The 12,469-nt window shown below is 44.3% G+C and overlaps 1 protein-coding gene across 1 annotated transcript in view; it reads right to left on the reverse strand.

The window, feature by feature from the left end:
* angpt2b (angiopoietin 2b) overlaps positions 1 to 12,469 on the reverse strand; it is an 82,087-nt gene that overhangs the window by 44,176 nt on the left and 25,442 nt on the right.

The raw sequence follows: 12,469 nt of genomic DNA on the forward strand, positions 1-12,469 counted from the left end.
AGTCTGCTTTTTAGTCCTTTAAGTAGTCTGCTTTGTAGTCATTTAAGTAGTCTGCCTTGTAGTCCTTTAAGTAGTCTGCATTGTAGTCCTTTAAGTAGTCTGCTTTGTAGTCCTTTAAGTATTCTGCATTGTAGTCCTTTAAGTAGTCTGCTTTGTAGTCCTTTAAGTATTCTGCTTTGTAGTCCTTTAAGTAGTCTGCTTTGTAGTCATTTAAGTAGTCTGCCTTGTAGTCATTTAAGTAGTCTGCATTGTAGTCCTTTAAGTAGTCTGCATTGTAGGCTTTTAAGTAGTCTGTCTTGTAGTCCTTTAAGTAGTCTGCCTTGTAGTCCTTTAAATAGTCTGCCTTGTAGTCCTTTAAGTAGTCTGCATTGTAGGCTTTTAAGTAGTCTGTCTTGTAGTCCTTTAAGTAGTCTGCCTTGTAGTCCTTTAAGTAGTCTGCTTTGTAGTCCTTTAAGTAGTCTGCCGTGTAGTCCTTTAAGTAGTCTGCCTTGTAGTCCTTTAAGTAGTCTGCATTGTAGGCCTTTAAGTAGTCTGCGTTGTAGTCCTTTAAGTAGTCTGCCTTGTAGTCTTTTAAGTAGTCTGCTTTGTAGTCCTTTAAGTAGTCTGCCGTGTAGTCCTTTAAGTAGTCTGCATTGTAGTCCTTTAAGTAGTCTGCCTTGTAGTCCTTTAAGTAGTCTGCCTTGTAGTCCGTTAAGTAGTCCGCCTTGTAGGCCTTTAAGTAGTCTGCCTTGTAGTCCTTTAAGTAGTCTGCATTGTAGTCCTTTAAGTAGTCTGCACTGTAGGCATTTAAGTAGTCTGCATTGTAGTCCTTTACGTAGTCTGCCTTGTAGTGTCTGCATTGTAGTCCTTTAAGTAGTCTGCATTGTAGTCCTTTAAGTAGTCTGCATTGTAGTCCTTTAAGTAGTCTGCCGGGCACCCGAGTGGCACACCGCATACTGCGTAGCAGACCTACGCGGCCGACCCGTGTTCGCCTCCCGCTCCCGGACGGATTTGCAGCATGTCCTCCCCCACATATTCCCTTGTTCTCCCTCTTCTCTGTTGTCATGTCTGACTATAAAAGCTATAAAAATGCTAAAAAAAAATTATAAAAAAATAAAAGTAGTCTGCCTTGTGTTAAGCCTTAAGGTCCCCCTATAGGGGGACCCTGCTTTTCTTTATCATAAATTGATCAATAGAGACCGTATTAGATCCCCAATTATCATATCATGGGGTATCATTGGAAAGCCACACTCATTGGCTACAACCCTGTGCAAAGATTTTCGAGATCGCCAAATGATTGACGGAGCTAGAGCCCCGGGAGTCGGGGGTGGTAATGTGTACTTTTGCATACTTTGGGGCACGCCTCACATATCGGTATGTAACTCGAGAACCGCTGAACAGATTTTGTCACCTGAAAGGGCAATCGACAGGCAACAAATAGGGCTTTAATTCCATCTATATATTGTATATTTAAATTTTTACCGATGTTTTATACGATTTATCGGAAATACGAATTTATCGGAAAATGCTAATTATTGTAAAAACCGCAAGGAAATTACTAAATCCAGATTCAACCCTGCCATTGGAAAGAGGAGCATTTTCCCTATCCATAGATGTATGATTTGGCCATAATAAGATCAAGGTCAAGTTCAAGGTCAAATATGAATTTATAATTCAAATCGATTATCATTAATTACTGTATCTACAAATCCTTCTGTTTAATCATCTTCCCGCGGTTCATTTGCTTAGATTTCATTTACACATGATCTCAATAAGGTTGTGAACGAGCTCAGTGAGCATTTTCTCGTGCCCCGCAGATTTAACATGATCAAAGATGCAAAAATCATAAATCTTAATTCATATTCTCCTTTTCTTCATTACAATTTACTCAGCCTAGTAACAGACACAATATTTCTGACACTGGAAATACATACCCCCAGGTCCCTAGATGTGCCTAGATACCAAGAACATGCAAATTGACCTTGCAGAAGTGGAGCAATCTTCCATTTACTTAGGCATGTACATTTAGGGAAAAAAAGGACAATATAAATTATGATTTTTGCATCTGTGCCGGTGAATAACACCATGTTACAATTGTGCAACCACCGAGCTCGCTCACTGAACTTATTCACCACCTTCTTGAGATCAAGTGTAAAAGAAATCTAAGCAAATGAATAAAGGGAAGATGACTGTCATTTTGTATTTTATTTACTTGTATGCATGTACATAACCTTGTTTTTGTTACAGCCTCCCACCTCCCCTTCCCACAAAAGGCCTTTGCTTTTTGGACAGGCTGCTTTTGTATATAAGAATTTGTTTGCCTGGATAAATAAAGGTTAAATCAAAATAAAAAATGTAAATAGGGAAAAGGCTCCTCTTTCCAATGGCAGGGTTAAATCTGGATTTTGTCATTTCCTTTTGGTTTTACGATAAAAGAGATAAAATTAGCATTTTCCCGATAAATTCTTATTTTCGGTAAATTGTATAAAACATCTGTAAAAATTTAAATATACACTTTGACTACTGTTTGATAGGGTTATGGTCTTTACTCTTGGCAACAAAAAAAAACATTAATAAGTTATCCTCTTAACATCCAAGGTTTTGTCGCGTGATTACATATGCACGCCGCATTTCTCGGAGACGCTCTCTGATTGGCACTGACAGACGCTCTCTGATTGGCCACTGACGCGTTTGCCCAATCCGTGACGAGCTGTGTCTTTGCCCATTTCCTTGTCAAACAACCTGCAAACTACCTGGCGTTCTATCGCCATGCTCTAAGACAAACTCTAACCTTAACCAACTTCGAAAGAGTGCCTAAGCTTAACCGTCGAAAGAACTTGCCGTCACACTCTAAGACAAACTCTAACCGTAACCAACTTCGAAGAGTGCCTAAACTTAACCAGTGTAGAAACAGGCATCGGCCAATCAAAGAGCGTCTCCGAGAAATGCGGCGTGCATATGTAATCACGCGGTTTTGTCACAGTGGTGTGAGCGGCCATTTTGCATTTAATTTAATTTCCTTTATCTAAACTCAAAACGCAACTGAGGTTTTCCTCATTTACAGTCACGTCGAGTGTACATACAGAGTTAAGCAAAAAAAGAAAAGGCATATAAAATCACACAGCATATAAAATCACAACAATAAGACAAGTAAGGATAACAATCAATTCATTTTATGTACAACTTGATTGACAAAGGTTGGAGATCAAGGTTTTAAACTCTGCAGCAGGGGGGAGAATATCAAGCTTTAAGGACTGTTGATGTTCATTCCATTAGCTAGAGGGGCTTCTTTCGTGTAACGTCAGAGGTCCAACTCCGTATCTTGTAGCCATGCCCTTAACTCTGGTCCCACATCAAAGAGGCTGGCTTCCGAGGGTGGTTTGTATAGGGGGCAGATGGTCAGGATGTGGTCAACAGTCTGCTCAGGGTCTCCACACTCACATGCAGCGCTGTCTGCCAGGCCCCACTTCTTTAATGATGCTTTAAAGCGACCAACCCCAGATCTTAAACGGTTCAGCAGAACCCATTGCCGGCGTGGAAGATTGTCTCCTGTGGCGCCATCTCCTGGATCCCAGATGTAGTGGTGGATACGGGTTGGCCCAGCACTCTCCCACTCTCTCTTCCAGGCTGCCGCCAGCCATCCATTTCTGGATAGGTCCTCAGTGGTGGAACGGAGCATCTCTTGTGCCACCTTGTTGTAGGGGTGGCGGGACTTGAGTCTGCTCATAGGTGCTGTTGTTGTTGTGGTGTTGTGTAGGATGTGCCAGTCATGCTTCACTGCCTTCCTTGCTAGGGCGAGAGTGGCAGCCTCTCGTCGTAGGCCAGCTGGTGCGATTCCTGCAAGGACTGGCAGCAGGAAGACGGGTGTAGCCTTCAGGTGTAGCCTTCAGCTAGAGGGGCATCATAGCAAAATGCAGATTTACCCTGTTCCGAGCAAACTCATGGGACTTTAAAGGGGACATGCATTGCTATTCCTAGCACTATTTGGGCAACTCTACACAATTCCTGTGAGTCTATTGAACACATCTGTAAGGTTTTTTTCAAAGAAATTCATTGTTTTATATTCCTAATGAACTACTCAAAAGCCAAATTTTCCAGCCTCAGGATTTCAGGCTATTTTTGGATGGGCTCCGCCCATAAGCGCTTTGAGTGAGAATCACCCACAGTCTGCGACTGGCAGACAGAGAGAGAGAGATAGAGAGAGAGAGTTATCTCTCCACTGCTTCCCCCACGCGGTCCCTGTTGTGTGTGTAAATGCGTGTGTTTGTGTTTCACACACTCTCTGCGCCGCGGTCCCTCTCTCTCTCTCTCTCTCTCTCTCTCTCTCTCTCTCTCTCTCTCTCTCTCTCTCTCTCTCTCTCTCTCTCTCTCTCTCTCTCTCTCTCTCTCGCTCGCTCGCTCGTTCTCTCTCGGCCTCGCTCTGTTTGAGGAAGCGAAGATATTTCCACTCGCTGTCAACCATAGAGGGAGCGTTAGTTATGCAAATCAGTACCCTATTCACGTCAGCAATACGTCAAATCAGAACAGCTTAGTTGAGTGAGGGAAGATCTCGTGAACTCGAGACTAGACTGATGAGTCAATATGGTAATTAGAGACACAGACCCATTGACGCTAACCCCTATTGCTATAAAACAATGTTAACACTTTAATCGCCGGAGACGCTGTTCAGCGTCTTTCCCCGCCATGCTTATTCTGCCGAAGACACTGGACAGCGTCTTTGATATCAATATTTCAAAAATCTGTGATCGAAATCATATTTCTCCCCCGGAGACATTATATGTACTGGTGAGCCCCTCTCAATTCTCCAACGGTTCAAGAGCGCCATCTGGTGGCCGATCGGCCGCTCGCCCAAACAGGAAGTGATGCGGATGAAGTGGTGCTCACCCATATTTCGTCCGGGCACTCGCTATCATTAGCAGGACTCCATCTTGACACAATGGATGTCGATCGGTTGCAAATAACTCGATAAACAACATGATTTGGACGTATATACTATTATACAACCTGGAAATGGATTGGATATTTCGACATCCCATAATAGAAAAATTTCTGTTCCACGTTCATCTCCCAACGTCGCGAGGAAGCTACGGTGAGTTTCAGCGTTATTTTTTAATGTCTTCGATACTAACTGCTCTAATGACCATATCACCCACACTAGATGAATGATATAGCGTTGCCCACGGAATTATAAACAACCCCCTCCCCATCCGGTCAACAACAGATCATACGTAGTAACTCCTAGAAGCACGTCCAGTTGAAATTTTTTATCTCGCACAGATTCCTACCAAACTGTATTTGATCATCAATATAATGCATTTAGGGCTATAAATCAAGTTCTGGAGAAAGCTGCAGAAAACGATAAAAACATACTTATACTTTAGACCGTATTTTAGTATGAATATGTGAATGAAAAAGGATAACGTTGCTACACCCTGAACAATAGATATAGGACGTTGAATGGGCCATAGTAATGTCAATTTAGCAATACAATTTAAAAAGTTATAGCCCTGCAAAGAAGAGGAACTTCTCCATGTTAAATAGGGCTGGCGAGGGATGGTAAATTATGAATTTAACCCCGGCGATCAAAGTGTTAAATACTGACAAAAGCCATTTATAATGCATGTCCCCTTTAAGGACCAGCCAGACACTAGAATGGGTTCCATAGGTTACACAATTCAATTCCAATCATGATGTAGTATAAGGAGGTAGCTTACCAATAAGGGCCTTAAAAATTTGCAAATACCAGTGTTTGTTGCACCTCTCCATCAGCGAAGGCGCTTAATGACGTCTGAGAGAAGGAGCGTGACGATTGCGACGGCATACCTGAGCGGCTGTCGCGACATGACATGTTGTGCTCTGTTCAGGGACACTTATTAACGCACTCCGATCAATCACGAGCTCAGAGAAAAGAACAGGGGGGGGGGGTTAGAAAAGTCATTGTATTTTACAGCAGTGGTAAAAATAGAACGCCATCCGTCTCGGGGCAATAAACACTTTTGATTTTTTTCCTTATTGATGTGGCTGGTTTCGAACGGCATATGGAAGACAAATTCTGCCGCGCTCCGGCGTTTTAGTTTAAACGTTTTCCCCGTCGTGAGCGATGGAATTTCTCCTGTCGTTTAACAGGCGGCCTGTGCCTCGCAATAAAGTGGAGTGGGGTATTGAAGGGAACGCATTAATATTTATAGTCTTTCTGAGGGGGGAAATATAAGGCCGCCATATAGAACTGTAAGGCTATCTGCACAGAATATGAGAAGCATTCAAATGAGACCGTTGGTATTTGTTTTCAAATAAAGATTGTCCATTTCCGAGAGGATTGGGATTATGGTAATGCATAACCACAATGGAGCCTCTTTTCTCTCCGTTTTCATGAAGTAGAGACATTTCGGGAAGAGATGAATCAGCAATTTAAATTGTCGTCGTAATCCTCTCTCTTCCTCACTCTCTCCCCGCCCCCTCCTCCAGTCCCTTCCCCTCGATTGAAACAGAATATCAGCCGGAGAATTATTCTTACGGCGGAGGCTGCGAAGAGATTACCAGTGGATTACAGCCTCCGTTCCAAAGGAGGCATCACCATAATCACCCTCCCTTCCGCGGAGCCGTTATCAGAAGCCTGTCTTAACTGTTCCTATTACCCCCCTGCTGAGAGACGGCGCTCGGCCCCAGAGGTCAGGATCCCCTCTTCCCTCTGTCCTGCGGCCAAAAGATGTGAACTGAACACCGGATTCGATTTCGCCGCTGTCAGGAGCAGCGCTATCAGGCCAGACAGAGCACACAGAGGAGTCAGCATCCTTCTGCCTGAAAGGGACCGCGGGGGGGCAGGCGAGGGGGATCAGCGAGGAGGAAATCGCAGGGATTTGTGTCGTTTGATATCTTAATTGCGGAATCAATGGAAGCCTTTGTACTCCCTTTCAATTACGGGAGACGGGAGGAGCGTGTCTGCAGCAGGGGTGTTCCTGCCAAGTAACGACGCCGGAAGGCAGAGCACGGGCGCGGCGAAGGGGGGAGGGGGGGGGGGGGGGTGTGGTGGACATCCCGGGGATCTGATGGATGGCAACGTGTCGCCAGGAAAACATAACACGTCTACTTGTCTCTGTGAGACGAATGGGGTCGCAACCTTGAGATGTGGCAAAATCAGACTAAAGGGCAGTTCAGGAATGTTGAAGAGGGCAAATAGAGTGTGAGCATGAGTGAGAAAACAATGAGGACAAATTGAGGCTCGTAAAACGAGTCTTTATTGAAGGGTAACCGGGTCAGGAAAACAGGCCAGCGCAGACCCTCTTAGCCACCTTGACCTCTGGGTAATATCACTGCATTACCATAATCCACACAGGTTGCTAAATGCAGTTACCAAACCCCCCCTCTCCTACCCTCCCCTCCAACCCCTGTGGACATTAGAGAGCAAGAGGGCACTAGATGCGGGGGATGGAACTAAAGAAAACAAACACACAGTTCTTCTCAGAAAAAAACAGGAGAAGGAATCTGGGACACGAAACAGAATCCTACAGCCCTCTTTCACTCTGAAACTCCACTTTGAAACATGCAGGATTAGCATGTGTGTGTGTGCGTGTGTGTGTGTGTGTGTGTGTGTGTTGTATTGTGAGTTTTAATGATACTTTACTTCTGAACTTGTGAAGCATTTTTCAAAGGAAAGGTGCTCATGACAGTGGCTCAGGAGGTAGAGCGGTCGTCTGGTAACCAGAAGGTTAGTGTTAGACAGTGAGTCAGGAGGTAGAGCGTCGTCTGGTAACCAGAAGGTTAGTGTGAGACAGTGAGTCAGGAGGTAGAGTGTCGTCTGGTAACCAGAAGGTTAGTGTGAGACAGTGAGTCAGGAGGTAGAGCGTCGTCTGGTAACCAGAAGGTTAGTGTGAGACAGTGAGTCAGGAGGTAGAGCGTCGTCTGGTAACCAGAAGGTTAGTGTGAGACAGTGAGTCAGGAGGTAGAGCGTCGTCTGGTAACCAGAAGGTTAGTGTGAGACAGTGAGTCAGGAGGTAGAGTGTCGTCTGGTAACCAGAAGGTTTGTGTGAGACAGTGAGTCAGGAGGTAGAGCGTCGTCTGGTAACCAGAAGGTTAGTGTGAGACAGTGAGTCAGGAGGTAGAGCGTCGTCTGGTAACCAGAAGGTTAGTGTGAGACAGTGAGTCAGGAGGTAGAGCATCGTCTGGTAACCAGAAGGTTAGTGTTAGACAGTGAGTCAGGAGGTAGAGCGTCGTCTGGTAACCAGAAGGTTAGTGTTAGACAGTGAGTCAGGAGGTAGAGCGTCGTCTGGTAACCAGAAGGTTAGTGTTAGACAGTGAGGCAGGAGGTAGAGCGTCGTCTGGTAACCAGAAGGTTAGTGTGAGACAGTGAGTCAGGAGGTAGAGCGTTGTCTGGTAACCAGAAGGTTAGTGTTAGACAGTGGGTCAGGAGGTAGAGCGTCATCTGGTAACCAGAAGGTTAGACAGTGGATCAGGAGGTAGAGTGCTCGCCTGGTAATCAGATGGTTCCCAGCTAGATTCTGGCTCTTCCCGGCAGCGTGTCGAAGTGTCCTTGCGCAAGATACTTAACCCCTAGCTGCTCCCAATGAGCAGGTTGGCACCTTGCATGGTCGCCTCCGCCGTCGGTGTGTGAATCTGTGAGTGAATGGGTGAATGTGAGGCATGAATTGTAAAGCGATTTGGATAAAAGCTGTTATATAAATGCAGTCCATCCTCCTCAACCTGTATTTGGAACAGGCACCTCTTTTTGGACAAATATCAGCAAATATCAAATATCAGCCCCTGTTGCACACGCCAGAGGCTTTAGCAGTGGCTGTAGGCTACCGATCCTGGTATGGAAGCCTTGGACATGTCCATAGACTTGCAGTTTGAGGAGGGCAGGGGGGAGAGGCAAGCAAGCAGCTGACAGCATTTTGTTCAATCTCTGCTGTAAAGAGTAGCCAGGCAGTTATGTCCCAAAGCATACTGGCATGATGATAGTATAGTGCGTGCGTGCGTGCGTGCGTGCGTGCGTGCGTGCGTGCGTGCGTGTGTGTGTGCGTGCGTGCGTGCGTGCGTGCGTGCGTGCGTGCGTGCGTGCGTGTGTGTGTGTGTGTGTGTGTGTGTATGTGTGTGTGGGCTTAATTCCAAGGGATGTTGTAGAGAGGCTCACAGGGAGGATCATGACATCACAGGGGAGCCTTGGGTACGATTATCTGGTGTTTCACAAAAATGTATTCTACACAAACACACAACCACACACACACACACACACACACACACACACACACAAATGCTTCAAGCTATATGAACATAACCCAGTCTTCCTGAAAATGACTCAGACATCCATTAGAGGCCTGGTAAGGTGTTGAAAAGGCTTTCCCCTGCAAGGTCAAGGGTCAGCACACTCTCCTGCATATCGGAGGCTGGCCCTGATGGGCAGTGTTGGAAAGGTTACATTTGTATTCTGTTACAGGTTACTGATTACCTGCTCAAAATTGTAATGAGCAATGTAAGCGACTGGATTACTCCAACACAGTAACGTAACCTGATGACATTTAATTACTTTAAGATTACTTTTCCTTAGTAATCTTTAAGATTACTTTTCCTTCCTAAATGAGCAGGATCTGAGGGTAAAACTTACAATGTATTAAAATGTGAATACCGTTATAGTCTAAAATCGTGATTGACATTATTTTAGGTAGTGACATATGATTCCTTAAAGAAACAATCCAACATTATGGGAAATGTGCTTACCGTCTTCTCCAGAGTCAGAGGATGGATCCCATCAGTAGAAATCTATCCGGCTGCAAGTGGATATGGACCACTAGCCTAGCTGTTCAAAGACACCTCTCCCAGAGTTTTAAGCTAGGCTAGTGGTCCGTATCCACCTCCATTAATTTGTGCTAAACAAGACTAGCTTGCAGCCGGATAGCTTTCTACTGAATGCACTGAGATTAGAATTGGTATATATCTTCTTGTCTTACTCTGGAGAAGACGGTAAGCGCATTTCCCATAATGTTGGTGTGTTGCTTTAATTCTTACAAAAAATGGAGTAGGGACCGCACTCGAGGACAATCGTTGTTTTTATTTTACAAGTTGTATAACGCACAAAACGTTTTCAGCCATCCGGCTTTCATCAGTGTGCAATGATTGCTTTAATTCTTACCATCAGAATGCATTTTCTCCCCCTTTCAAGCGTGCCTCTGAGTAATCCAACAAGTTATGCAACAAGTATCAAAAGTATCTGTGATCTGATTAGGCCTACTGTGTATCTCTCTGTAACTGTAACGTGTTTTTCCCCCATTGAATTACTGTAATGCATTACTATCCATTTTACTATTACTATTACTACCCCTTGCTCACAGGTCCTGGTCTGTTTGTGTTGAAAATTCCAACCAGCACATGATTTATGGATCACTGGCGCTTGGTGGTGAAAGGTGTGCGGATGTATAACCTGGAGCCTGGAGGAATTATGGATGTATAACGTTTGAGTTTACTTTGACTGCGTGGGGATGAGGACTCGGGTCAGTGAGTCACACTTGAGTGACTTGAGACCCAAATGACTTCAGATTATAGGGGCTTATGTGAGCAATGTAAGAGGAAGGCACAGTCTAAATAGATTAAACATTTTATTTTGGTTTCATTTTCGAGGTAACATTCTGTGCATTTTGCCTGCACTGACGGAAATGAGCTGTCATCCAAACTGCGTTACGTGCCAGCGGCGTCACAGGGGAGTCTGCCAAACGGGTCTCTTGTCTCCCTTGACGTGCACTTTGCTCTAACCTGGCGCACAGCAGATTATTAGGCTAAGACTGAAAGCCAATTATTTCTAATGCTTCGCTCTGAGTTTATTCTTCATACAGTAAATATGTATTTCGTTAGTTTGTGACTCTTGTTTCTCTTCAATACGTATATAAGCCCCCACCATCAGAGCTGGCTGCTACGTCCCTCCCGTCCATAACTGCACCCGCCATCTACGCAGGTGACTTCAACTGTCAACACACAGACTGGGGTTACAACTACACAACACCTAACGGAGAGGCGCTCAGCGAATGGGCCTCCAACATCGATGCTCTGCTGTTGTACGACCCCAAGGAGCCGCCAAGCTTCTTCTCTGCACGCTGGAACACCTCTACCAACCCAGACCTGGGCCCTCATGCATCAACGTGTTCTACGCACAGATCTGTGCGTAACCCGTGCGTACGATCATTTCTAAGCAAAGAGTGGGATTCATCAACTTCAACTTGAACTTGACTTCGTGCTTACATCTACGCACATTTCGGACCTGGCGTACCTCGCGCCCAGTGGTAGAATATATTATTACAACAAGGAAATGAGCTTCTGTGCATAATAACACTGGATGTTCTATGAACCGTAGTTCATTATAGTTCATTGTAAAATAGCAACAGTAGTGTAATTATGGTCAAAACCCTATAAATAGCATTTGGAATAATAGATCTTTCTCTCAGAATGAATGCAGCATGTCATATATGTTACGATGAATTGAAAATGGGGGACCCTGATGTAAACAAGACGAAAGTCTTTCTCTGGTCTGCATCCCCTTAACAATTGTATGTATTGAGCTGTACTGTACTGTACCCATTCTGCAATCTGTTAATAAAGTTCTCATTCATTCATTCATTCATGGTTTATATAGCGTTATCGGAATATACGGGGTGTAGGCTACTGACTGACTGCGCTCCGCGTAGCTTGATTGATTGATTGATTGAAAAGTTTATTAACAGATTGCAGAATGGGTACAGTACAGTACAGCTCAGTACATACAATTGTTAATTGGGGATGCAGACCAACTTTCGTCCTGTTTACATCAGGGTCCCCCATTTTCAATTCATCATAAATCATAAAGCTCAACTCGTTATTATTTTGCGCACAGACCGCCGAAACACGGGAACGTTTTGATTATATTTAAAAGGCTTTACGTTAAACGAAACAAGTGGAATTTCGAAGCTGTAAGCAGAATAAGTCATATGAATATAGTGTTCTTCCCCCTTTTTACTGTACAAGAAAGAATAGAAAACGCATTGCAATGACACCATGCAGATAGTGGACAGACTATATGATGGAATTCAAGTTCATGTATTGAAAGGCAGGATACATCATACATGCAGTGAGATTCATTGTTCTTGTATATGCTCTCGTATTATATTGTTTATATAGGCTACCCAATACTGACATCAAAATAGATTGTAGTAGTATGCCTCTAGAAATCATGCAGCAGGTAGAAAATTGACGGGAGATCCATCGCGATTTGGAATAGAATTGAGGAGAACTTTAATCCGTGGGTATTAATCAAACAACACGGGAAAAGGCAGTCATATTCCAGCGCGGTCTTTATTAGCCGACAACAAAATAGATGCCTCTAAAAATCATATAGCCAATCGAACACAACTAATAAAGGCATTCATATTGTACAGCACGGTTATAATGACACACAACACAACCAACGCCAAACAGTGGTCAACGAACGGTCTTTATTAGTATTTTGAGCTGTCCAGGCAGAATTGCAGCAATG

Source organism: Notolepis coatsorum, assembly GCF_963971535.1.
Source record: "Notolepis coatsorum genome assembly, chromosome: 4".
Taxonomy (NCBI): domain Eukaryota; kingdom Metazoa; phylum Chordata; class Actinopteri; order Aulopiformes; family Paralepididae; genus Notolepis; species Notolepis coatsorum.